We start from the raw sequence: 23,334 nt of genomic DNA, 5'->3' as shown, positions 1-23,334 counted from the left end.
TTAATGACATTTCATTTGTTCAAAAAAGTTAAAAAAAAAACTACTCATCTTGTTCATTTGTATTTCAGATTTTCTAACACCCTAAAATATACCATATGTATTATACAACTGAGAATACAAAAGAGTGACTATGATTATCTACTTCCTCTACCAAGTTCAGGATCACTATCTCACTCACTAATTTACCATGGAAAATGGGAATCTTCATCAAAAGTTCTCGTAGGACCAGGATTTTTGGCAGGAAATTAATTTTTCATGAAATGATTTTTTAAACAATTTGTCTTTCAAGACAGGTCTCACTTTTAAATTTGCACTGGGCTTATTGTTCTTTTTAATTTGAGAACCAATTTTTATTTATCCCTCTTACATCTGTTGTTGCAGTTTAATTGAAACTGCAAAAACTGGGGGAAAAAAAAAACAATAAATATTGAGGGTTCATAAACTTTAACAAGTAAGTCGATCTTTGAATATTGATGTTTGAAATGAGTTTTAATTTAAAAGTAAAAGTAATAAGCGACATAAAGCAATGAGAAAAAGGCGGAAACACACATGCTCACAAAGAATATTTTTATTCTTCTAATTCCTAAAGTGACACAAATGTTATCAGTCTATTTCTAGTTAGCATTAAAGTATGCCAATGTTTTTCTCACATTGAAGTAGGGGGAAGGGCCTCCCCTGTTGGCGCAGCAGTTGAGAGCTGGGCTGCGAAGCTGCCCGCAGCCTCTGCAGTGCCAGTTCAATGCCCTGCCACCAGCGAGGGTCCCACATGGCGCGCAGACCTCTCCTGCCACCCGCTGCTTCCCTCAGCAGTGTACTTCCTCAGTCTGCCTGTTCTGTTCCCCTCTCTGTCTCTGGTGAATCCTCTCACCCTCCCGCGCTTCTGACTGTGCCCAGTGCTTGTACAAACAAATAAATCTTTAAAAAAAGAAAAGAAAAGAAGAGAAATGGGGGGGGGGAGAATGAACTAGGGTAAAAAGACAAAATAAGTTGATTGCGCATGTACGCGTGTGTGTGTGTGTGTGTGTGTGTGTTTCTGTGTCTCTGTGGGGTGTGTGTGTGTATTAGCAGGACAAAATATAATACATCAGCTCAGGAGTTAACATGTATGTGCTACAGAAAAAAAAGTTACAACTCTTTACCTCATGTCTCAGGAATTAATTCAGTGTTTTTTAAATTTTTCCATAAAAGATTTCCTCTCTTTAAAATAAGACAGTTGTGCATAAGCAAACTGTATTTATTCCATGTTTTATTCTCTGAAATAAATAAATTAATATAAAGCTACTTTTTAACCTAATACTGTAATAGTTAAACCATTACAGACAAGAATTCTGTAAACTCTCTGTCTTAATTTGACAATTTAATATCCAAGGTTCAGTCTGGAACACTTGCTGACCAAAATATTTTATGAACTATTCCTGGAATTATTCAAAAAAAATAATAAAATATATCAGACAGAGTAATTTTTCTTTTTTAAACACCAGGGTAAAATCTTACAAAGATTCAATTGAATAGCAGTGCCCCTCTAGAGATAAATTTAGCAATGATGATTTGACCAAGAAAATCTTTTTCTGGCAAGATATGTAAGGAGAGATACAAAGTAATAAGTATTCATTTGTCCTTTTCCTCCCTCTGGTGACAATGTAAGATTTTATCTACCTTATTCTTGATTGCAGCATAAATTTAAAATAAGCTATTCCTTGTGCAGACAATCCACCAGCCTGGTACCTCTATTCTCCAAGTTTTTTGTTCTAAGAAAAAAGTCTTCATGTTCACAGCAAATTCATCACAAAAATTATGCATGCACAGAAAGTAAGAACATGACTTAGCATTTTTTTCTTTAAAGTTAGTCATCCCAGAAGAAGACAGATCATTAAAGTTTACCCTAAATATCAAAGATTTGATTTTGGCAAAATGTTTTGAGATTCATGAGTGATCAAAGTAGATAGTGATTAGAGTTTAAATCAACAGGGCTATAAAGTGTTAGCCAAAATTCTAGAGACGGAAGAAAAGAGGCAACTAGCTAAATAGCAACCAAACTACTCACAAATTTTGAACTCCAAATATAATTCTTCAAATACAATATCATACTAATTCATTTTATTGATTAAAATCCAGTTTCTGTACCTGCTAGAATAAAACTAATCAAATAGTTTTGCCTTTTAACATTTTATATGTTGTTGAGAAGGAATCAATTTAATCCTTTTAACCTTGGAACAAGATTCAATTGTCAACCAAAAATGTGACTAGCAGAATCATAAAAATTGAGGAGAAGGAAATGGAACAAAGTCTTAATAGAGGTTCCCCTACATACCAATGACCTTAAGATTTCTAGAAATAAACCTGTGAAGAGAGTTCAGGAAAAAGATTTTTTTAGTTTCTTACCTCAGATACTGAATTTTTAAAGAAGCTGACCTATTTCCTAGAAAGCAAAATGAATACACTGTAAAATATGGCCAAAGCGCCAGAGCATGAAATCACTCTAGCAGTACCAGGCCCCATTATATCATGAAAAACATATGACCAGATACTGGGGCACAAGTGGGGTGTGTAATTCATCAAGGCCCTTAAAGAAGCCACAAAAATCTGAAAATTTATGATTTTACAGAGAAAGCCTGTGAGTCTCTGATTAAAATATCTGAACATTAAGACTAAAACAGAGTTAAGGTGAGGAGTGGTGAGTCTGAGGAGGGAAAACCGTGGAAGTGGATTGTCTGTGAGTCCTTCTCTCAAAGGCAGCCATGTTGCACCTGGCTGTGAAGATTTTCACCTCAGGCTCAGAGCTATGAGAAATCTAAACACTTAAGTAAGACAAAGGAAAAAGGATGAAAATATTATAGGAAACAGTCTAAGGTAGGAGGACTTGACAAGTAAATGGAAATGGAAGGACTTCAGGGCCAAAACAATCTCCAGTGTTGACAGTTACAACAAGAACAGTTAGCCTAGCACCCCACCAAGGCCACAAAGGACACAAGGAGATGGGTCCCAGGGCTAGATGAGAACTGGAGACCAGGACCTCACTTATCATCGTTATCATCGTATCTTTGTTGTGTAATCAACAGTGTTATGAATCACCTCATCTTACTTCTTTAACCTTCTCATAATGGGAAAACACCTAACTACATATAATTATTGGCTCCAGTAATATTTAACCTTTTCATTGTTATATTGGTCAGTCAAGTTCTTTTAACTTATTGGGTTGGAAACGAAGTGGCCGATTTAATAGCTTATAATTTCATAACCAATAGCATAACCTTTAATTAGTATCAAATATATCCCAGTTTGCCTCAGTGACTTTGGTTTATATTTTTGTTCAGAGCATTTATTAATAGCACCCCCTTCCATTCACAAAAGTCCCAGTTTAAACAATAAATAGATGACTACCTACCCATTATGCTATTCTTTAAATGTGTTTCAAGACACCAAGGGCAAAATGTGTTGCTTTTCAGAGGCTGGTGGTTTTAGTGCCACATTCCATCTCTGCAAATGTCACCTTGCATGGAAAACATTACTTCACCAAGGTGGCATCGTTGACCATTTTCCAAACTATTTTATAGCAGTACTTTATTTTAACCACTCTATATGTCTCAAATTCAATTTTAGTGTCAATTTTGCTTAACACAGTCTTCTTCCTGTCATTCATTCTTCAAGATTTTTTTCATTTGGCTTTCTATTTTCTTACCTCTGTTGTCTATTTTTCTACATTTACCGTAATGTGTGCCTTCTATTTGTGGTTTCCTTTCTTCCCACATTCAATTTGTCTGTCATGTTTTAAAAGACTATTTTTGAGCAAATGATAGCATTTCACTAAAATCCACTGGGAGTGCAATACCTGATAACTAACCTTCCCATTCTACCTCAAATATATGGTATTGGACTAGTCTGATAGGTTAAAATTTCTAGTGCTTTTAAAACTATCTGAAGGGCCTCCCTGGTAGCACAAAGGGTTAAGTGCACCACTATGAAGTGATCCACAGCCTCTGCAGCACAAGTTCGATCCCAGGCCTGCCAGGGAGCCATGCACATGGCGTAGCAGACCTCTCCTGACTCGCCCACTGCTCCCCTCAGCAGTGTGTTTCAGTCAGTCTGTTTTTTCTGTTCCCCACTCTTGTCTCTGGTGAATCCTCTCACCCCCTACACACACCTCTGGCCTGTATCCCAGTTCTTGCATGCATAAATAAATAAATCTTTTATATAAAAAAAATCTGAAAAGCAGTGGTCTGCTGGTAGGTGTTTGCCGAGTGACTTAGGGTGGAGGCACATGGAGGGAGGGATGGTCATGGTGGAGGGAAAGCCCCAGTTTCCTGATTTCCAGAGCATAAATACTCCAACCATGGGCTAATTCAAGCCACCAACATGAGCTTAACCAATTGTGAAAATTTAACAACTGGCCCCCAATGGGCCAATATGAGATACTGCCCACTGACCACTAGAAACCCTTTGCAGAGATACAGAAATTAAACTACTGGGGGATGAAGGGGGGTGGGGGGGAAATCACATAATACATATTTATTCTAATTATTTGAATTTTATTTTTTAGTATAAAATGAAAATAAAATTATATTGAAATTAAGCTTACATATGAAAAAGTAACACACAAGTTTCTATTTGATAACTAAAAGTTCAGTAGGAGCTATTTCTGGTACAGAAAAGTACTCTATTCCCCCAAACTAATGTTTCTATTCCCCCAAAGATTATTCTCAAATCCCATGAACATTACTATGCAAGGTAAGGACTGCAGGCTCCATGACCACCTCACTAATGCAAGTCTATGGTCTGGAAAACTTCTGTGAGCTGGAACTGAGCCTCAGGGCAGAAAGTGAAAAAGTCAAACACTATTAGAGTTACAGATCAATTTACTAGCCATTGAAAATCCTTCGGCATTCAGCAAAGTTATAAGATTGCCTTATTCTCTGTTCTCAGAGATTCCAGAAGGCCTAAAGGTTACTTTCAGGATCAGTGATTTTTCACAGATCTAAGCATTACTTTTATTCAAAGCCGATTTATAGCTTTGTTTAGTCCTACTGGCTTAATATATAATAGAAACCAAAGTATATTAGAGGTAGGGAAAGCCCACAACAAATAAATATTTTAAGCACAACTCATATGAATTCAAATGCTTTAATCAAATGTAATCAAGATTCTACACAAAATGCACTAGCTTAAAGGCATGCAGTAAAGGGAGTAAAGGGCAAAATAAATATTTTCTAGAGAACATTCTGTGGCCTGTTACCTCAGATCCTGAAATATCTGACCTGAGTGGAAAACCTTGAGGGCAAAGATGTATGAATCCCAAATTTATTAAGATAAGTGTCTTTGAACACATCAGTCATATATATTATTGTAGTTTTGTAAACCAATATAGTAAACTTCATAGTTAGTAGATTTAAAATAACAGAGTCTCTGCTTGGAGAGACTAACATATAAGTCTATAACATATAAGTCTCTGCTTGGAGACTTATAAACTGATGCAGCATTTCTAGAAATAGCTCCTATCTATTAAGGCAGACGGTGCTAAATGCTCTCAACCCTTTTATTTAACCTCTTACAAACCCTAAGGGTAAATCATGATTGACACATTACAAATTAGGAGCTTGAGACACCCAAAGTCACACACTTTGAAAGTAACAGAAGCTGAACTGGAACTCAAGGATGTGCCTGAGCACTTCACATAACCAAATTACTGTCCAGCCGAAAATGTTGAAGTCATGTTGTACTCTTTGACTCATGCATTCCCCCACTGTAAGTCTATCCCAAGTTAAAATATCATAAGCAGACACAAAAATAGCAACAATAAAAAAAACGAGAAATGTTACAATGTTCAACAAGTGAAAAATGTTCAATAACCTAGTCATATAGTAGAATAATTTACAGCAAAAAACTTTATTCTCCAAGGACAGTTTATGAGATGGGAAATTCATCATAAAAAATCAAGAACAAATTAGGTTATAAAAGAGGATACACAGTATTTCACTACATAAAAATAAAAATATATGTGGGTAGAGGAAAAAGCTAAAAGAAAAAACAGCAATATGTTATGTCTATCTCTGTGGAATAGGATCATATATATATTTTTTTTACTTCTCCTGCATCTATTTGTGTGTATATTTGATGAATAAGCATCCTTTTTATAATGAGAAGGGTCATTTTTAAGTTCAACAACAGCATATACATTTCTCATGTCAAATCTGGTGAAGGATATATTAGAACTAAGAAAAGTCAAAGGAAAGTAACTAAAATGGTCAGGAGAATGGGTAACAAACTATCAGAATTATCAGATCTGGGAATTCTTCAAAAATGTCTCAATCACACAGGCAGGGGAAATGACAGCTGATGCAGTCCTGTCCAAGGAGCACACTGGAAAGAATGCCAACCTAGACAAGACAGAGCCCCAGGAAAGCTCCATTGTCTCTCTTCTCATTCACAGTCAAAATCCTTGAACAAGTGCCTTTCCACTCTACCGTCACTCCCTCATTCATTTGCTCTTTACATCACCCATCACCATAACCTGATCTGTTGCTTCAAATTGCCCCTCACCAACTGCTAAGAAATTGTTCTTACCACCACCATCAAAGTTCTCATTGTTGGTGAATCCAACAGTCACATTCAGCCTTGGCTTATATGAATGACTTCTTACCTACAATTGACCCAACTGACCCTCTCACTTTTAACTATGTCTTCAATTCCTTGTGACCAAAAATGTCCTAGTTATACTGCTCTACTATCCTTCCTGGCCTCCCTTCTACAGGCATTCTCCTCAACTCTACTAACCTTGCATGTTAGCATTCTGGACTCTTTCCTTTGGCTTCCTTCTCCTATTATTTTATTCACTTTGTGCTTTTTCCCTTCCACTTGAATGATTTCAACCGTCCAGATTTATTCATAGTTTATATATTTATTGAAGGTCTACTATAAACCAGAGAGTGTCAGGCCTCCCTGGTGCCGCAAGGGGTTAAGCACAGCATTATAAAGCTATCTGAAGCCTCTGCAGCATGAGCTCGATCCCCAGCCCCGCCAGGGAGCTAACCCACATGGCGTAACAGACCTCTCCTGTCTCACGCACTGCTCCCCTCAGCAGTTTATTTCAGTCAGTCTGCCTGTCCTGTTCCCCACTCTGTCTCTGGCGAATCCTCTCACCCCCCGCACCTCTGGCCTGTACCCCAGTTCTTGTATGCATAAATAAATAAATCTTTCTAAAAAATAAACCAGATAGTGTCATTTTATAGCTCTATGAATATGCTGATAGATAAAACCACTGAGGTCCTGGGACAAGGGCGGGCGGGGCGGGAGGGGATACAGGAGGTAGGAGAAGGGTAAGCTTGAGATTAAGGATCTTTTCATGGAATCTGTTGTACAATTGGTGCCTATAGGTAATTCAGTTCTGCACATTGAACATTTGTGAGGAAGACAGATCTCATGCTAAATGTTCTTACCACAAAAAAATGTGGGGAGTAACTTCTGAGATATCAATAATACATATTTTATCACCTTGATTGTGGTGATGGTTTCACAGGTGCATGCATATTTCTAAACTCATTGAATTATATACATTAAATATGTCCAGTTTTTTTGTATGTCAATTATACCTTAATAATTCCCCCAAATCCCAAATGTTTCCTTTTGTGAAGCTGTTCCAGTCGCTTTCCTTTTTTCCGAAGGCATTGTTTTTTTTCCACATTGATTCCAGGAAGATTTTTATCCTCGACACTAATCCTCTTTTCCTGTTCTATGAATTTGTATAGCATTGGATAGTTGTTTCTTAAATACTATTAAAGTTATCTACACCTGGCGTGTTCTTCGTGGGAGGGCTTTTTCTTTTTTCTTGAGTCAGTTTTGGAGAGCTGTAATTTTAGAAATTCATCTATACTTTCAAATATATTAGCTAAATTTTCCTGAAATATAAAATTAAAGTTAAAAACCTCCTGTCTCTGTTGCATGTCATGAGTTTGTATATGTAGTACCTTTAAGTGTGGTTCTGAATAGCTTCTAGTTTTTATTATTATTTCATCTTTGACATATGGGTTATGTTCTTTAAAAAGTTCTTAATTTTTATATATACTAAATTGGGGGGGTTGTTAGCAATTTCTGAACTGCATTTGTGGACAGAAAATATGCTCTGTATGAATTTAATCTTTTAAATTTGTTTAGACTTCCTTTATGGAATGGGATATATGAATTTTTATGAATGACCCTTTTTTTTTTCTTAAAAAGAAATGCATTCTCCAGTTCCTGGATGTCCAAAATGTGACCATCATATCAAATATGGTAATATTATTCAAAATTATCTCTCTCCCTATTGAGTTATTATTAATTAGTCCTGTGACTTACTGGGAAAGATGTGTTAAAAATCTCCCACTATGATTTTAGAGATTTTCATAGTTGAGTCGCTTTTGCTTTGAATATTTTGAAATCATATTTTTTGGTACATCCAAATTTAAAATTGTTACATCATTCAAGGGAATTTAACATGCTATTTATCTATAGTAATGCTTTTCTTCCCTGAAGTCTATTTTTTATAAACTAATATAGCTTTATCAATTTCCCTTGGTGAGCGTCGGCCATGTAGTTTTCCATCCTTTTAATTCCAATCTTTTGTGCTCATCGCCACTGCTTTTTAAACAATTCCCCAATACTACTACCCCTGCAATGCTCTAATTATAGTTTTAGCTTCCAAAATAAGATTATTCACTTCTCAAGAGAAACAAGTAAAAGAACTGGCATTTTGGGAATTAAGGTTTGTGGTTTTGAGTATGATTGGTTTGTCATGGGGAACCAAATCTCTAAAGACCAGTTCTTGTTTATATTGAGCTCATGGGTTCTGCTGGAAAAACATGTATGTGTGGGTGGATTCCAGGGCAGGAAGAGGGAAGATGTGGCCAGGTGAGGGGGTGGTGGATAAGCTATGCCAAGTATAGGGTGGGTGTAGCCAACCCAGATGCCCACAAGAGACAAACAGGTATTTTAGGCAATGATTACATGAGCAAGGCAAGTGCTGTCCAAATTGGGGATCTCTTGCTTTTCTGCAGGCAGCTATTCGGGATCCATTAATCCTTACTCTATTGGACTATTGCCAGATCCTTTCCAGGAGAAACTTGAATCTAGATTTGGATGATAAATCTACTGAGTTTGAAAAATTGGCAGCTACTTCATTTTTTTAATGCTATGCAAGTCACATAATCATGTGTTACCGACATTTGTAATCCCGAGTTCCTTCTGCATACCCTAGCACATTGCCCTTAGGAAGAAGAGAACAGGCAGGGAAGGTCTCCCCTCATGTCCGCTTCTCCTCCTAAGTGGGCTGACCCACTCCTCCTTATAAGGAGAAGCTCTGTCTGAGAATCATGTCCTAGCTCTTAGGAAATGGGTTTTTGAGATCCTTGGCACGGTTGACTGATACAGCAGCAGTAGATATTGGTTGTCTGTGGAGACAGAAATGGGAACTGGCAGGAAGCAAGAGTTAGGCTTGCTTCAGAATTCTGTCTGGGGGCCTCCCCGGTGGCACAGCGTTTGAGCGCTGGGCTGTAAAGCTGCCCTGCAGCCTCTGCAACACTGGTTCTATCCCCGGCCACCGGGCGAGGGTCCCACATGGCGCGCAGACCTCTCCTGCCGCCCGCTGCTCCCCTCAGCAGTGTACTTCGGTCCTTCTGCCTGCTCTGCTCCCCGCTCCGGCTCTAGTGAATTCTCTTACCCTCCCGCGCCTCTGACTGTACCCAGTGCGTGTAAAAATTAATTAATTAATCTTTAAAAAGAAAAAAAAGAACTCTGGGACCCTGTGGGCAGTCCTGCACCACAAATATGAGCTAATATCACTAACCTATGACTAGGTTAGCCCAGTCAGAGAAAAAATGTGGAAAAAGAAGGAAGGAAAAGGTGACGTATAAGTGTGAGTGCATATGCAAAAAGTTCTTAATTATTCTGTTCATTTATAAATTTTTCAAAATAATAAAATATGTGAAATAGCTCCAGGAAACCTTTAGAATCTACCCTGGTACCAAGAGGAGGTGCTTCAATGATTGGCTGAATAAGATAGTCTTCAAAAAAAATGAAAATAAAAAAGAGCTCCTACTAATACTAATCACTTAGTCACTGTAAGCTGCTTTTACATGTTATTTTCTGTAATGCTCCAAGCAAAGCTGTGAGCACTTCCATTTTACAGTGAGAAAAGTGAAGCCCAAAGAAGACACACAGCTTACGAGGGTCACAGATTTAATAAGTATGAGTGCCAAGATTAAAAACTCGGTCTCCTATATCGAAACCCTGTGTTTCTCACTTTATCACACCTTCCTTGGCTGACAATCAGATGAGAATCTCAGTTCCAGCAACCTGATTCTTAGATAGCCAAGACTTCTGACAAGGTGTGGGGCTGGGAGGTGCCAATGTCAAGAACTCAAAAAGGTGTGAAATCAGAAGTGAGCAGCAGGCTCAAGGTGTGTTCCAAGGGCAGGGCCACTGGAGGGGGGCGAGAAAACACTTCAGTCTGACTGTGAAAACCTGTGCTTTCTCACCTTAGCCACAACCAAAACCCCTTTACTTCCTCTCCACACACAGAGACCGCCAACCCACATTACTTCTCAGAATATAAAAGCCACTTGATCCCAAATTCAAAGAAACCACTTTTCTATTTTGCTGTTAGTCTTCTTAATAACCCAATCAACTGTTTAATTACTTTAGCTTCACAAATTTTGAATTTAGATGAGATTACTCCTCTTCCCACCTCCTTATAACTTTGGCACATTAAGACAGGTAAAGTGCACCATGGCAACAACACCCAAAGGAGAGGGGCCTACATTTCTCCACAATGCAGACAATGATGTAAAGCCCCATATTAACTCAACATATGCCCCATATTAATCTCATCAATATGCCTAATATAAAATTTCTCAGGAAGTTGTGATAAAAGAGATTTCACTAGAGAAAAAAATCCTTAATTTATATGCCATCTCTCTGGTCAGTTCTTAAACTGACCCTTCAAAAAAAAAAATAGCCTGTAATTGTTCTTCAGCATTTTCATTATCAAAGGTTAATTTTCCAAATAAAAATTATACATGCACAACCCACCTTCCAGCATAGCATAGTGAGATTTTACTTATTCTTGTACTTTATTAAAAGTTTTAGAAATTCATTTTGAAGCAAACAGCTTCTCCCTTCTCAATCTGATTTCTGACCCACCTTGCTACAACTCTGAAAATTCATAAGGACTTTAATGAAATATTTGCTAGCAAAGACATTGTCTTATTTATTTCAGTCAGTATGCACTGCAGTGCCTTGGAATAAATTATGGAAGAAGGGAATTGAACATATAAAAACTGTAAACCCACAGACAAAATTTGCCCACAGACAAAATTAAGATTAAAGTATAGATATTTTCTCTGTTAGTGACCCAAACCTATCTTTCAAGAGTTTTCCCATTTCCATCAGGGAGATACTTGGGAAAACAGAATCATTTACAATTGATTGAGAACTTAAAAATTTGTTATAAAAGTTTAAGTCTTCAAAGAAATACTTGCTATCACTACCTTCGGTAAACACATAGGTGTATATGGCATATACTGAAATTCTTTCAGAAGAAAACCATTTCAATCTTTCAAAATTGGTTATTAAACTCTTACTGTCCCCTTGAAGAAGCACTTATAGTCATATAAGGGAGGTTAATGATAATAAAAAGAATTGTTTTTACGATTCTTAGTAGGAAAATTTATAGCGTCTTACGAAGCACATTTTTAAATCCCTGATAGTTTATCTCATCCATACTTAACTCTCCTAAAACATTTCCCTGGACAGCACATGAATAGAAATAGACTCCCCAAATGGCCCACATTATCCTCAGTGACAATTTTGTTTCAATGTCCCATAAATCATGGTATCAGCAGAGGAGGCAAAGGTGAAGTCTTTCTCTATCCTGCAATTCACCAAAGAGGGTGTGTTTTCCCTATTTCCATCCAGAACCATAATAATTAAAATTAAAACCACAACTCTTTCCAATATGCATTCCGTGGAATATATTTTCAATTCTAAGGGATGGTGTAAAACACTATTTTATCTCGATCAACTACAATGGGCCCATTGTCTCACAGGAGCTGGAAAGAGAAGTAAAATGGTGAAATGATAATGATCCTTCAAGGGCTGAAAATGTTCTCTCTCTTTCCTAGAATACTGAATCTTCTAGATTATTTGTTTACAATTGTTTTGGCCCATATCTGGTGAACTCTGCAGCAGATTGAACTATCCCACAGAGCACCTAGCCTATTAGTAGAATGGGGTATGACAAGAACTTGGTAGAATGAATGGATCATAACTGAAATACCAAATGAAAAACATCAAGTAAATTAACACTTATTTCCAAGGGGAAAAAAAAAAAACACTGACATTGATCTGCATTTGACCCTTGAGCTACACAGGAGTTAGAGATGCCGACACCCCCTGAGCAGTCAAATATCCTCATAAAAGTTTTGACTCCCCCAAAACTGAACTACCATTGTCCCTTAGTTATCTTAAGACTTGGTAGCCTGGTCTCTGAGATACCAAAATCCATACAGTGCTCAAGTCTCTTACGGTCAACCACTTGGATCTACAAGTTTCGTGTTAGACAAATTCAAACACCTACTTTCTGCAGCTGGTTGAATCTGTGAATATGAATCCTTCAATAGAAAAAATACTCATTATAAGTGGACCCATCTGTGCAACTCATGCCCAAGTAGTCCCAGGGTCAACTAACTAGAATAAATAAGCTACGCATCAAGTACCAGGAGATAGACCCATATGGACTATATTAGCCTCCTAGGCCTCCGGAATTGACATAAACGTGGTGACTTAAATTTATCCTCTCAGTCCAGAGACCAGAAGTCCAAAATCACTTTCAGTAAGCCAAACTTGGGCTGTGAACTGAGCCACACTTTCTCCAGAGGCTCTAGGTGAAAACCCATTCCTTGTCTCTTCCAGCTTCTGCTGACTACAACAATTTCTTGACTTGTGGCCACATCTCTGCTTCCTGTCCTGTGGCCTCCTCCTCTTCTGTCGGTGTTTAAATCCCACTCTCCCTCTCTTAGAAGGACATTGTGATGGCAGCACCTTTGGGATAACCCAAAATAACTCCAGGCTCTCAAAATCCTTAACTCAATATAGGCAAAGATACTTTTTTTTAACAATTACAGGTCCTAGGAATTAGAAAGAAGATATCTTTTTTTTTTTTTTCAGGGTGGGGAGGCACATTTTTCAACCAATCACAGAGAATTTAAACAAAAGCAAAGAGGACCTCCCCGGTGGCGCAGCGGTTGAGCGCTGGGTTGCGAAGCTGCCCGCGGCCTCTACGGCGCCGGTTCGATCCCTGGCTGCTCCCCGGCCACCGGAGGAGGATCCCACATGGCGCGCAGACCTCTCCTGCCGCCCGCTGCTCCCCTCAGCAGTGTACTTCGGTCCTTCTGCCTGCTCTGCTCCCCACTCTGGCTCTGGTGAATTCTCTCACCCTCCCGCGCTTCTGACTGTACCCAGTGCATGTATAAACAAAACAAACAAACAAATAAAATAAATAAATAAAACATGCCTCTATTTAAAAAAAAATAATAAAAAAATAAACAAAAGCAAAGAAAATGATAAAAATAAGTCTGAGTTTTCCATAAGCCTCACACAATGTCCTCGCATCTTGACGGAGATGTCAGCTGTTTTAAGTGTGGCACTCAGGGTCTCAGGCACAATGAAGTTGATGAATTTGTGGATTACCCATCTTCAGGCAATCATTAACCAATTAAGAAGATGATCCTCTATGGCTACTTTATGGCTAATACAAAGATATTTGTAAAGGAAGAAGCCAATGTGCTTACCAGACACTGAAATAGGACAAGAATTTTTCTCTGATAATCCTTTAAGGCTTTTTATCAAAGCATATTACCTTAAAAGTTGCCTGGAGACCAAAAGTTTTTTTGGTTTTTTGTTTTTTTTAAAATCACTTACAGGATATGGTCACTGACACAGTTAGTTACAACCAGGAGACAGAGTTTATTTCAAAAAACATGTCAGGTGAGGCTCTGGGAAAAGATCAGGCCAGATTCAGGGTCGCTGGTGCTTAGCTTTCAGCTGCTAATGTATGTAAATGAGCCCATCCAGGGGCCCAGCTGTTGTATGTTGAAATGTGCTGATGAAACTAAATTGGGATTCTAGAGAACGCAAATCAAATTGTAAGCAAAATTACTGAAATACACCAGCCCTCCTTTGAAGCATTATAGGCCAACCCAAGAAAAATGACTAATGGGTAATAATACACAGTCCTGACAGGAATCATAAGCTAGGAAGGAAGTTGCATGTAAAATAATAATAAAGAATATTAAATTGCCACCAGACCCTGCCAGAGACAAATGAAAATGGAACAGATTCTCACCACCAATCTCTTACTCAATCCCTTTGAAAAGGGCCCAGGAATCTGCAAAGGATGCGTTCACTCAGCTCCCCTTTCTACTAGAAAGGTATGTTTTCTCAGATCTAATAAGGGCCAGAAAATGATGCCCCTCTGAAAAGGCCCCCTCCTAGCCAGTGCATTGCTCTTCTGGGCACCCTGGTGAGAAAACAGGCTGCTTTTATCAATTACTTGTAGAGAAAATGATGCACTTCTCCAAGCAATTGATAGTTTCATGGCTTTTCATTGTCTCATAATGTCATTCTCTTTCATGTATGTGTGTGTGTGTACACTATGAAATAGTTTTTAAATTCCATGTAACTTATTAATATTATTTTTACCCCGAAGCGATTTCTTTTCATCCATGGGTAATCTGGGGACTCCCTGGAGGCTGAAACACAATGCTCAGTCATTGGTTCACTGAAATGAGCCTGCCTGCCCAGCTCTGTCTCCCTCTCATCAAATGTAAGCAAGACCCAGTCTGAAGTTTCTGGCTTGCACAGCAGCCAGCTGCAGCCAGCACACGTCCCTGCAAAGGAGAGTGAGCAAAAGCTGCCTGCCAGAGGACAAACAGTCCTCATCTCAGATGGCAGCTGATTTCAGACAGTGCTCTTGTTATAGGACAGGGAGAGGGGCAGCCCAAAACCCCGCAAACCTGCCTATTCTAAATGGGTTCTGCCATCCGCCGCATCAACACAAAACATAGGAGACTTTAATGGGAAGGAACTTTAATTAAACTAGGAAACAATACAGGTAAGGCAAAGAGTCTAGTTTCTAAATGAAGCACCCAAAGTTACCCATCCCCTCATGGGTAAAAGTCCATCCATATGGGATCGGCCCAGAACAAGGCCCCAAAGTCTACCACAAGTCTAAAACATCTTCCAGTGGGGACCCACAGAAAAGGGTCAGAAATAACCAGACAAGCCCGGAAGGAAAAGAGCAAAATCAACATCAAGATAAAAACTGCCATTGTCACCTCCCCATGGGTCTCACCCACATCTGCATCACCCAGTCCACAACCAAAAGACAAGCTCAGTTTCTTCACGTGTCTCTAGGCTCCATGCGCCTCCTCCAGGTCTCCTGGCTCCATCCTGCTTCCTTCCTCAGTCTCTTCTGCAACTTCTCTTCTTCCTGCTCAGCTCCACCCTCCCTTGGGTGGGGCAGGGAACCTCCCCCTTTCCTGGGGACCACCTGTTACACTCTCATCACCCCGGTCACTCTTCCTTGACTTTATGGACCTCTCAGGGCAGCAGTTATCACAGTAGCTGCACATAGAAACATTGGAAAACATGTACAAATGTACTTGAACTCCAGAACTAAGCCCTAAACATGTGGACAGAATTATTCGGAGGTGGGGCCCAGGTATCGCTATTTCTTAAATTTCCTAATAGTTTCCAAATCAAGTACCCAAAGTTACCCCTCCCCTCGTGGGTAAATGCCCAGACAAACAGGGTTGGCTCAAAGCAGGGCCGCTGGGGCCTGAAAGGCTGCCACAAGTCTAAGGCACCTTCTGCTGGGGACCACAAGAAAGAGGCAGAAGGGGTCCAGCACATCAGGGACAAAAGGAGCAAAATCAAGATCAACGCTGTCATTGTTAACCTCCCCACGGGCCTCTCACCCACATCTGTTTCAACCTGTCCAGGACCAAGAAGCAAGTGCAGCTTCTTCACAAGCCTCTGCTCCATGCACCTCCAGGTCTCTTTCCGGCTCTCCAAGCTTCTTCCTTCCATCCTAGTCTCCTCTCCGGCTTCTCTTCCTCCCTGCTCAGCTCCCCCCTCCCTTGGGTGGGGCAGGGATTCTGGAACCTCCCTTTTCCCTGGGGACCACCCTGTTACATTTCTAATGTGCCAATAGGTTTGAGAACCATTGTTCTGCCTGGGGCTTCTGATATTTATTTATTTGTTTGTTTGTTTGTTTATTTATTTATTTATTTGTTTGTTTATACAAGCACTGGGTACAGTCAGAAGCGATTCACCAGAGCCAGAGCGGGGAGCAGAGCAGGCAGAAGGACCGAAGTACACTGCTGAGGGGAGCAGCGGGCGGCAGGAGAGGTCTGCGCGCCATGTGGGATCCTCCTCCGGTGGCCGGGGAGCAGCCGGGGATCGAACCGGCGCTGCAGAGGCTGCGGGCAGCTTCGGAACCCAGCGCTCAACCGCTTCGCCACCGGGGAGGCCCGGGCTTCTGATATTCTTACCTTCTGTGCCCTCCCAGACATTCTTCCACCCTTACCTACCTAGGCCCACCACATTGCGCTATACTTTTTCATCTTTCTAGGGCCTTTTCACCTACACTTTGTTGCCAGAAGCTGTGGCATTGTCCTGCTGTTCCCTGGCCTTGTTACCTTGCCTGGAAGGACCTTCCTTTAGATTCTTTTTCAGGTCCTGGTTTACCCTGACTTGCCCTAGTGGGACACCCACGGAGACTACAAAAAGACCTTAGCAAGGTCTGCCTGCCCAATCTGCCATTTCTCTTCTTCACTCTAGCCCTGACAAGTCAGACCTGACAAGTCACATAACCTTTTCCTCTTGGCAACTCAACGTTGGGCACCTCAGTCCATGTTTATACCAAACACCTTAGTGTGCTGTTCCCTTCCCCAACTAGGCATCCCCTTCCAGTCCCAGGGCTCCTCAAGCTCAGAACAGCCACTCTGTCAGGCCAGTTCTTTGTCCTGAGAGGCTGTCTTGTGCAGGAACAGCCTATTTAGCAGCACCCGGGCTCTCTGCCCACTGGATGCCAGTAACACCCCTCCCCCACATGCGACCATGGTAAGAGTGGGGGGAAATTTCTCCCTTGCCCTCTGGGCTCTTCTCAGGCTGGGGAAGTCATCAAATTAGCATCAGACAGATGAGTAGGAGAAAAGATTTACATATGAAATTACAATTTAATTACACATGAGCACAGATTCTATGAGCAAAGTGAAGGTATATATCTTGAGGTAAGGAATAGGATAAGGGCCTTGGGTGGGGTTCAAGGAGAAAGAAGGGGGCTCACATGATGAAGAGCTGATGCCCTGTAATTAGATGTTTGTCCTGCTTTATAGTTTTCTCTAATAGAAGGGTTTTTTTCCACTAAAAATCCTAATTCTGGTAATACCCTTAATTTTTTCATTCTTCTAGGTAATTAATGGAGTGGCAAAAATTTCTCCTGAACACGTAGGGCCTAAATTAACCTCAGCTGGAAATAATCCACATGCCAAGCCTTGGGAAGATCTATTCTGAACATCTTGAGGAGGCCCTATCTTTTCCAAACAAAAATGTGTTCAGATATTGCCAAATGATCCCTGGGGAAGGGGAAGCATTTCTCCAGCCCCACCCCTTTGAGACTCCCCTGTCTGTAATGTCTACTTCAAAACTCTTCTAATCTCCGTTCCTCTGACATCTGGTACATATATTCCTCCCAGTTTCAGTTTTCACCCAAGTTGACAATCTGTTCCTCTGAAACATCTTCTTCTTCCTGAATTGACAACATTCCACTTCAATTCAACTTCTGAAAGGATGCCAACCCCAAAGCCGTGCTAGGACAGATCCTCATGTCTGCGGGTCATCCCTAACCCTCCACTGCAGATGAGCATGGGATGACTCTGTGAAATGTATCCCAGCATAGAGTTTCAATCCTATGTTTTCATCCAGAATGTTTTCACCCAGAAACCTCTCTCAAATCATGACTGCGATTTCCCCATTACACACCTTTGTTCCTTCAAGACTGGCCTTGTGCTATAAATCCTGTAAATCTTAAATTACATTGATATAACAAGAAGATTATGAATACAGAAAACATAGACCAGGCTCTTTCTTAACATTAGAAATACTAAATTGGTTCATGATACTAACGCACTTACTCTCTTGAACAATTATTCATTCCTCCCTCTGACTTGTGGAATGGGAATTACAGGCCCTTTGAAATTCCAAACTGAGTGGAATTTCATTTCAATTCAATCTGAGTAACAACTCTTAATCATTTGAGCTAATGGAATAACAACTCTTAATTATTTGAGCATCAAAAAGAGAAAATTCACATAATACCAATTTAAGCACATATTGACACAGGCACATAATCACAGATTTTCAGAAATTAAAAGGTTACTAAAGGTTATTAGACTGATTTTTTTATGATTCATAACCCTTTTAAATAAAGACTTGCTAATATATTTTAGCATTTTGTTACCAGTGTCATATGACCAGAGGGTGACTTTCCATATTTCTGCATTATGATTGGAAGTGATTTCAATGTCAACATATTTTTCAGTGGGTTACATAAGACTTTCTATTTTATTTATATTTTTTTATATTTTTCTTTAACTCATATCACTGCTATTACAATTTAAAAAATCCCAAAATTATTGCTTCTCTGCCTTTTGGCTAAGATCAAGTGTTAAAAAACCCCAAAATTACCATTTTTAAAGGTGCAGCTCTGTGCCATTAAGAGCATTCACATTGTTGTGCAGTCATCACCACCATCATCTCCAGAATATTCTACATTTTCCAACATTGACAATTTTTAACAGATATCCTTTCTCTTCTGTCTGCTAATAATCTGTTAAATATCACTTGAAGTTTGTTTCCTGTAGCTCTTATTGAAATAGTCTCCCAAAAATACTGCTGTGAAAGATACCATTTATATAAGTTTATTCCACTTTCTTATATAAAAAGAGAATTCTTGTCTTTTCAAGGTTATACTGCATACATTCCCTCTACTCGGTGCTGAATTAACTCTGTCCTTCCCCCACGTCCCTCTTAACAGCCCAGGAGAACTTAACATGTACAAAGAGCTTCTGGTGGCCTCAAACTGTACACAGTGCTGGGTTGTTGGCTATACAAGTGTGTGTTTGTGTCTACAAAGCTGAAGTTATTTTCATAAATATACTTCACTTTGATTAAAATTGCATTATGGACATTGGCTAAGGAATATTAAGATAAAGCCCTGCTCATTTGTTGTTGTTGAGTTTTGTTTTCTGGGGTTTTTTTTTTAGCCACTTTAAGCTTTTAGACTAAACCATTTTTGGTTTAACAGATGCAAAGTACTAACTATAGGGAGGCAGAAGTTCCATAAAACTTTATTAATAAAGTTTATTTTTAGCTTCTCATAGTCCCATACATATTCATAAAACCCTCAAAACTTCTTTGGAATATTTATAATATTGTGCTACAAAAAAATCCTTTTGGTTTCAAGATAAGCAAATACTATCCAACGATCACAAAATTCCAACCTTCGGAATTGAGGGGAACATTTTTACATATTTTTGTACTAGAGCCACAGATGCTCATTTTCTGAGAGGCAAAGACTGAAGTGAACGATAGTAATAATCACTAAACATATCCCTGAGAACAATTTCCTTCACAGAATAGCTAACAATCCCCATAAAACCCTGGAACTCTAGCCCTTGTTTTAAAATTTCCCAGTAAGGAAATGGTATGTCATAAAGAAAAGAGTGCATTTCCCATAGTTCCTCATTGCAGAGTGTGGCCATTTTAGCTTCAACCTTTTTTAAAGAGACACAAACACATAATCACATATTTTCGGAAATTAAAAGGTTACCAAAAGTTATTACTACTTTTTTTTTTATTAATGATCATTCCTGATTAATTTTGCACAGCTAAATGAAAGTTAATATTGTCCTTTTAACTTAAGGGTTATGGTAGACTTAATGGTTATGTCTAAGTTCACAGTGTAGGTTAAAGACAAATGTCAAAAGATTGAGACCCCAAAAGCTGTTGTACCTATTAGATCCAGAAACTAACTCAGAAGCACTGGTTTGCCTTATTTGTCCCCAAAAAAAGTCAACCCTAGAATTAAACCACATAATAACAATATGAAACTTCTTTGAAAATTCTTCTAAGACACTGAGAGAAAGACTATGCATTGCAGAGAGAAAATACAGTATAATGAAGCTTCACAGGTGTGAAACTTTGTTGTCGTCAGGCTGCTGGAACAAAAATACTATGGGCTGGGGGATTTAAACAAAAACTTGTACTTTTCACAGTTCTGGAGGCTGGGGAATCCCAGATCAACGTGGATTCAGTGTCTGATGAAAAGCCTCTTTCTTGTTCATGAATGGCCCTATTTTCATTGTGTCCTCACAGGTAGAATGAACAAGGACGCTCTCAGGGTCTCTTATAAAAGCACTAATCCCATTCATAAGGGTTCTACCCTCATGGCCTAATTGCTTCCCAAAGGCCCCCACCTCCTAATACCATCACATTTGGATTAGGATTTCACGAATTTTGGAGGGACACAAATATTTAGTCTGTAGCACTGTTGCTGTTTCTTACATCTTACATCTCAAATTTAGCAGGCACCACTTTGACCTAATATCTGTGTTTCTGACACTAGCTCATGGAAAGAACTTAGATGTTGGACACACGTCATTCTGAACAGAAAAAAAAACCCTACAGATTGTTAGGTCTGAGCATCATTGCATGGATCATTTAATTTTTAAAAGTCCTTGCAACTGTCATTCTAAAAACCCACAACTCTCACCAGCAGAACATTTGGAACCGTACACTCCAGCATATCAGAGAGGTCAAATTTCTTTCCTGCAACTCCTAAGAGGCACCTCTGGAAACTTTGCAGTTTAGATTTTCAAAACACTGTACCAAATAATAGCCCCAGAGGAAAGCCTATAATATGGCTGTCAGTGAACTTGACTTCCATAAAAGAGAAACATTGTCAAGTGTTTTGGGCTTTGGAACAGCTGCCACCTAATAACTATTCAGAAAAAATACCCAAATCAGTTTAGGTCTCATCAAAATCACTGTGACTTTGAAGTCAGATAGAAGAATAGCCATTTGATGTGTTTACTTATAAAAGTACAGTCATAATTTCTCAAAAAAAAGGTATGATGGGTATTATATGAAAAGAGGAATTTTTAAGTCTTAGTACTACACAAAAGTAAAAGACAAATTTTAATAGTTCTTTTCACCATAATATGAACAAAATGATGAATATAGGTATTTATTCACTTATTCAACAATCTTGTACTGATGTCGTATTATGTGTTTGGCACTGTGTTGAGCCTTAAGGCAAATACAAAAAAAAGTAATTATTTTTTCCCCTCCTATGGGTGGGTGTCAAGGATGAGTGAAGGTTAAGACAACATCATAAAGTAGAAACAACCGAAGTGACCTAGGAGTCCAAAATCCTAGTTTTATTTCCTTCACATTCCTCTCACTACAAAGTGTGATTGCTACCAATGCTTTCCAAATAATATAAAGGCTGAGCAAAAAGCTATCTACTGCCTTTAGCTTTCTATAAACAGAATTTGGTGCTTGCTCTAACTTTAGATTCTTCCTCTTACCCACCTAGAAAGCAACAGAAAGGAGAAAGAGTGAACTAATGAGGAATCATTTATAAATAACTTGGGAAAATGTTAAGTCCAAATATCTCATTTTAGAATATATCATTACTGTACTTCATCATTTTCACTCTGTAAAACATGAATAAAACCCTTTCTCAGTAGCTATTAAATATATTTAAAAGAACTGTGGAGGACAGGTAATGTTCATGAAACTCTATACATACAAAGTTCATAACATAAGATCCAACAATGCTAAGTTTTCTGTGATTTCTGGTAGTTGCAGAAATAATGTTTCTTTAATCATTTTGTTCTCTATTATTGAAGGTAAAGAAAACATACCTGAAAGAAGAAGACTATGTTTTAAATATATTAGGGGCTCAATAAATGATTGTTGGAAGGCAGTCAGTAGGTACAATATGAATACATAGGTACAATAAAGGAGCTTCAAATAACAGATCTCTCTAATGACTCCATAATGTGTCTCTTGATGAAGTGATTGAGGGATTAAGAGTTCCTAACTCAAACATAGTGCTCCCGTGATATTGCAAACATTTCCACATAAAACTCTGGAAGGCCTGAGATTTGAAGGGAGAAGAAAGGTGAACAAAAGCTGAGCCCACCTCTGTCGCCAGGTGCTCTACTTGTGGTCTCATGCACATGAACCCATAAATCTTATCCCATCAACAACTGCCTAACTAGCTTCTACCTCCCTAGGCCCATCAAATGCTTCTCCCCACAGGGCTCCCAGTGGTCTTTGCAAAATGTAACTGGTTATTTCACACCTGATTTGAATTATTTAGAAAACCCCAAAAACTGACATCCCAGTCCATAGCACAGTACATGAGGCTCTTTCTGATGCAACTTACTGCTTCTCCAGTTGCTTGTTTGATTGGGGAGGTTGGGGTGGGGGATTGTTTGCTTTTTCTTATTCTTTTTCTTTTAGGGGACTGGACAGGGTTCCTTGCCAGAATGTTCTGGTACTTACTTTAAAGTTCTGGTTCAAAAAATTCTGGGCCCTTACTATTCTCCAGCCACAGGTCTGTGCTTAGAAGGTAACTCCTCTCCCTCTTCTTTACCATTAGGCCTCAGACCAGCAACTCCTCCTCTAGGGAACCTAAGATGTGAGTCTGACGTGCCCGTTTCTTGCTCTTACAGTCACTCAGACTATCAGACACTGCTTTTCCATATTATTTTATCATTCTTCAGCTCCCTTCTAATCCTCAGCACCTACTCATTTCTGTGTCCCTGTCAGCTTGGTATAGTTTGGTACATAGTAGGTATGAGAAATATTTTGAATGAACAAATACTGAATGGTTGTAGATGGAGCAAGTTGTAGCCCCGTTGAGAATTAATATCCTAAAGCGGCCCTGAACACCTCCTTTCTATTTAACCTGACAGACCACTCTCAGAGAGGTTCATTCTGACCCCAAAAGGCTACTGACCTTGAAACTTCTTTTGTGAGCAGATGAGGGCCGGGAACTTTATAGACTAACTTTCCCCCTGCAGTATCCATCAAAAAGCAAGTCTAGCACATACCAGGACTTCATCACCACTGCCTCCACCAACACCAAGTTCAGAATAGCAGAAGTGGGTGATTTTTTCCCTAAAATTCTACAAATTCAAGATATCTTCAATATTTAGGTTTTGTCTTCTAAAT

This window comes from Talpa occidentalis, unplaced genomic scaffold, assembly GCF_014898055.3.
Source record: "Talpa occidentalis isolate TD23 unplaced genomic scaffold, MPIMG_talOcc4v2.1 talOcc4.5, whole genome shotgun sequence".
NCBI lineage: Eukaryota > Metazoa > Chordata > Mammalia > Eulipotyphla > Talpidae > Talpa > Talpa occidentalis.
The sequence above is the reverse complement of the archived record's forward strand: the minus strand, read 5'-3'. Positions refer to the sequence as shown.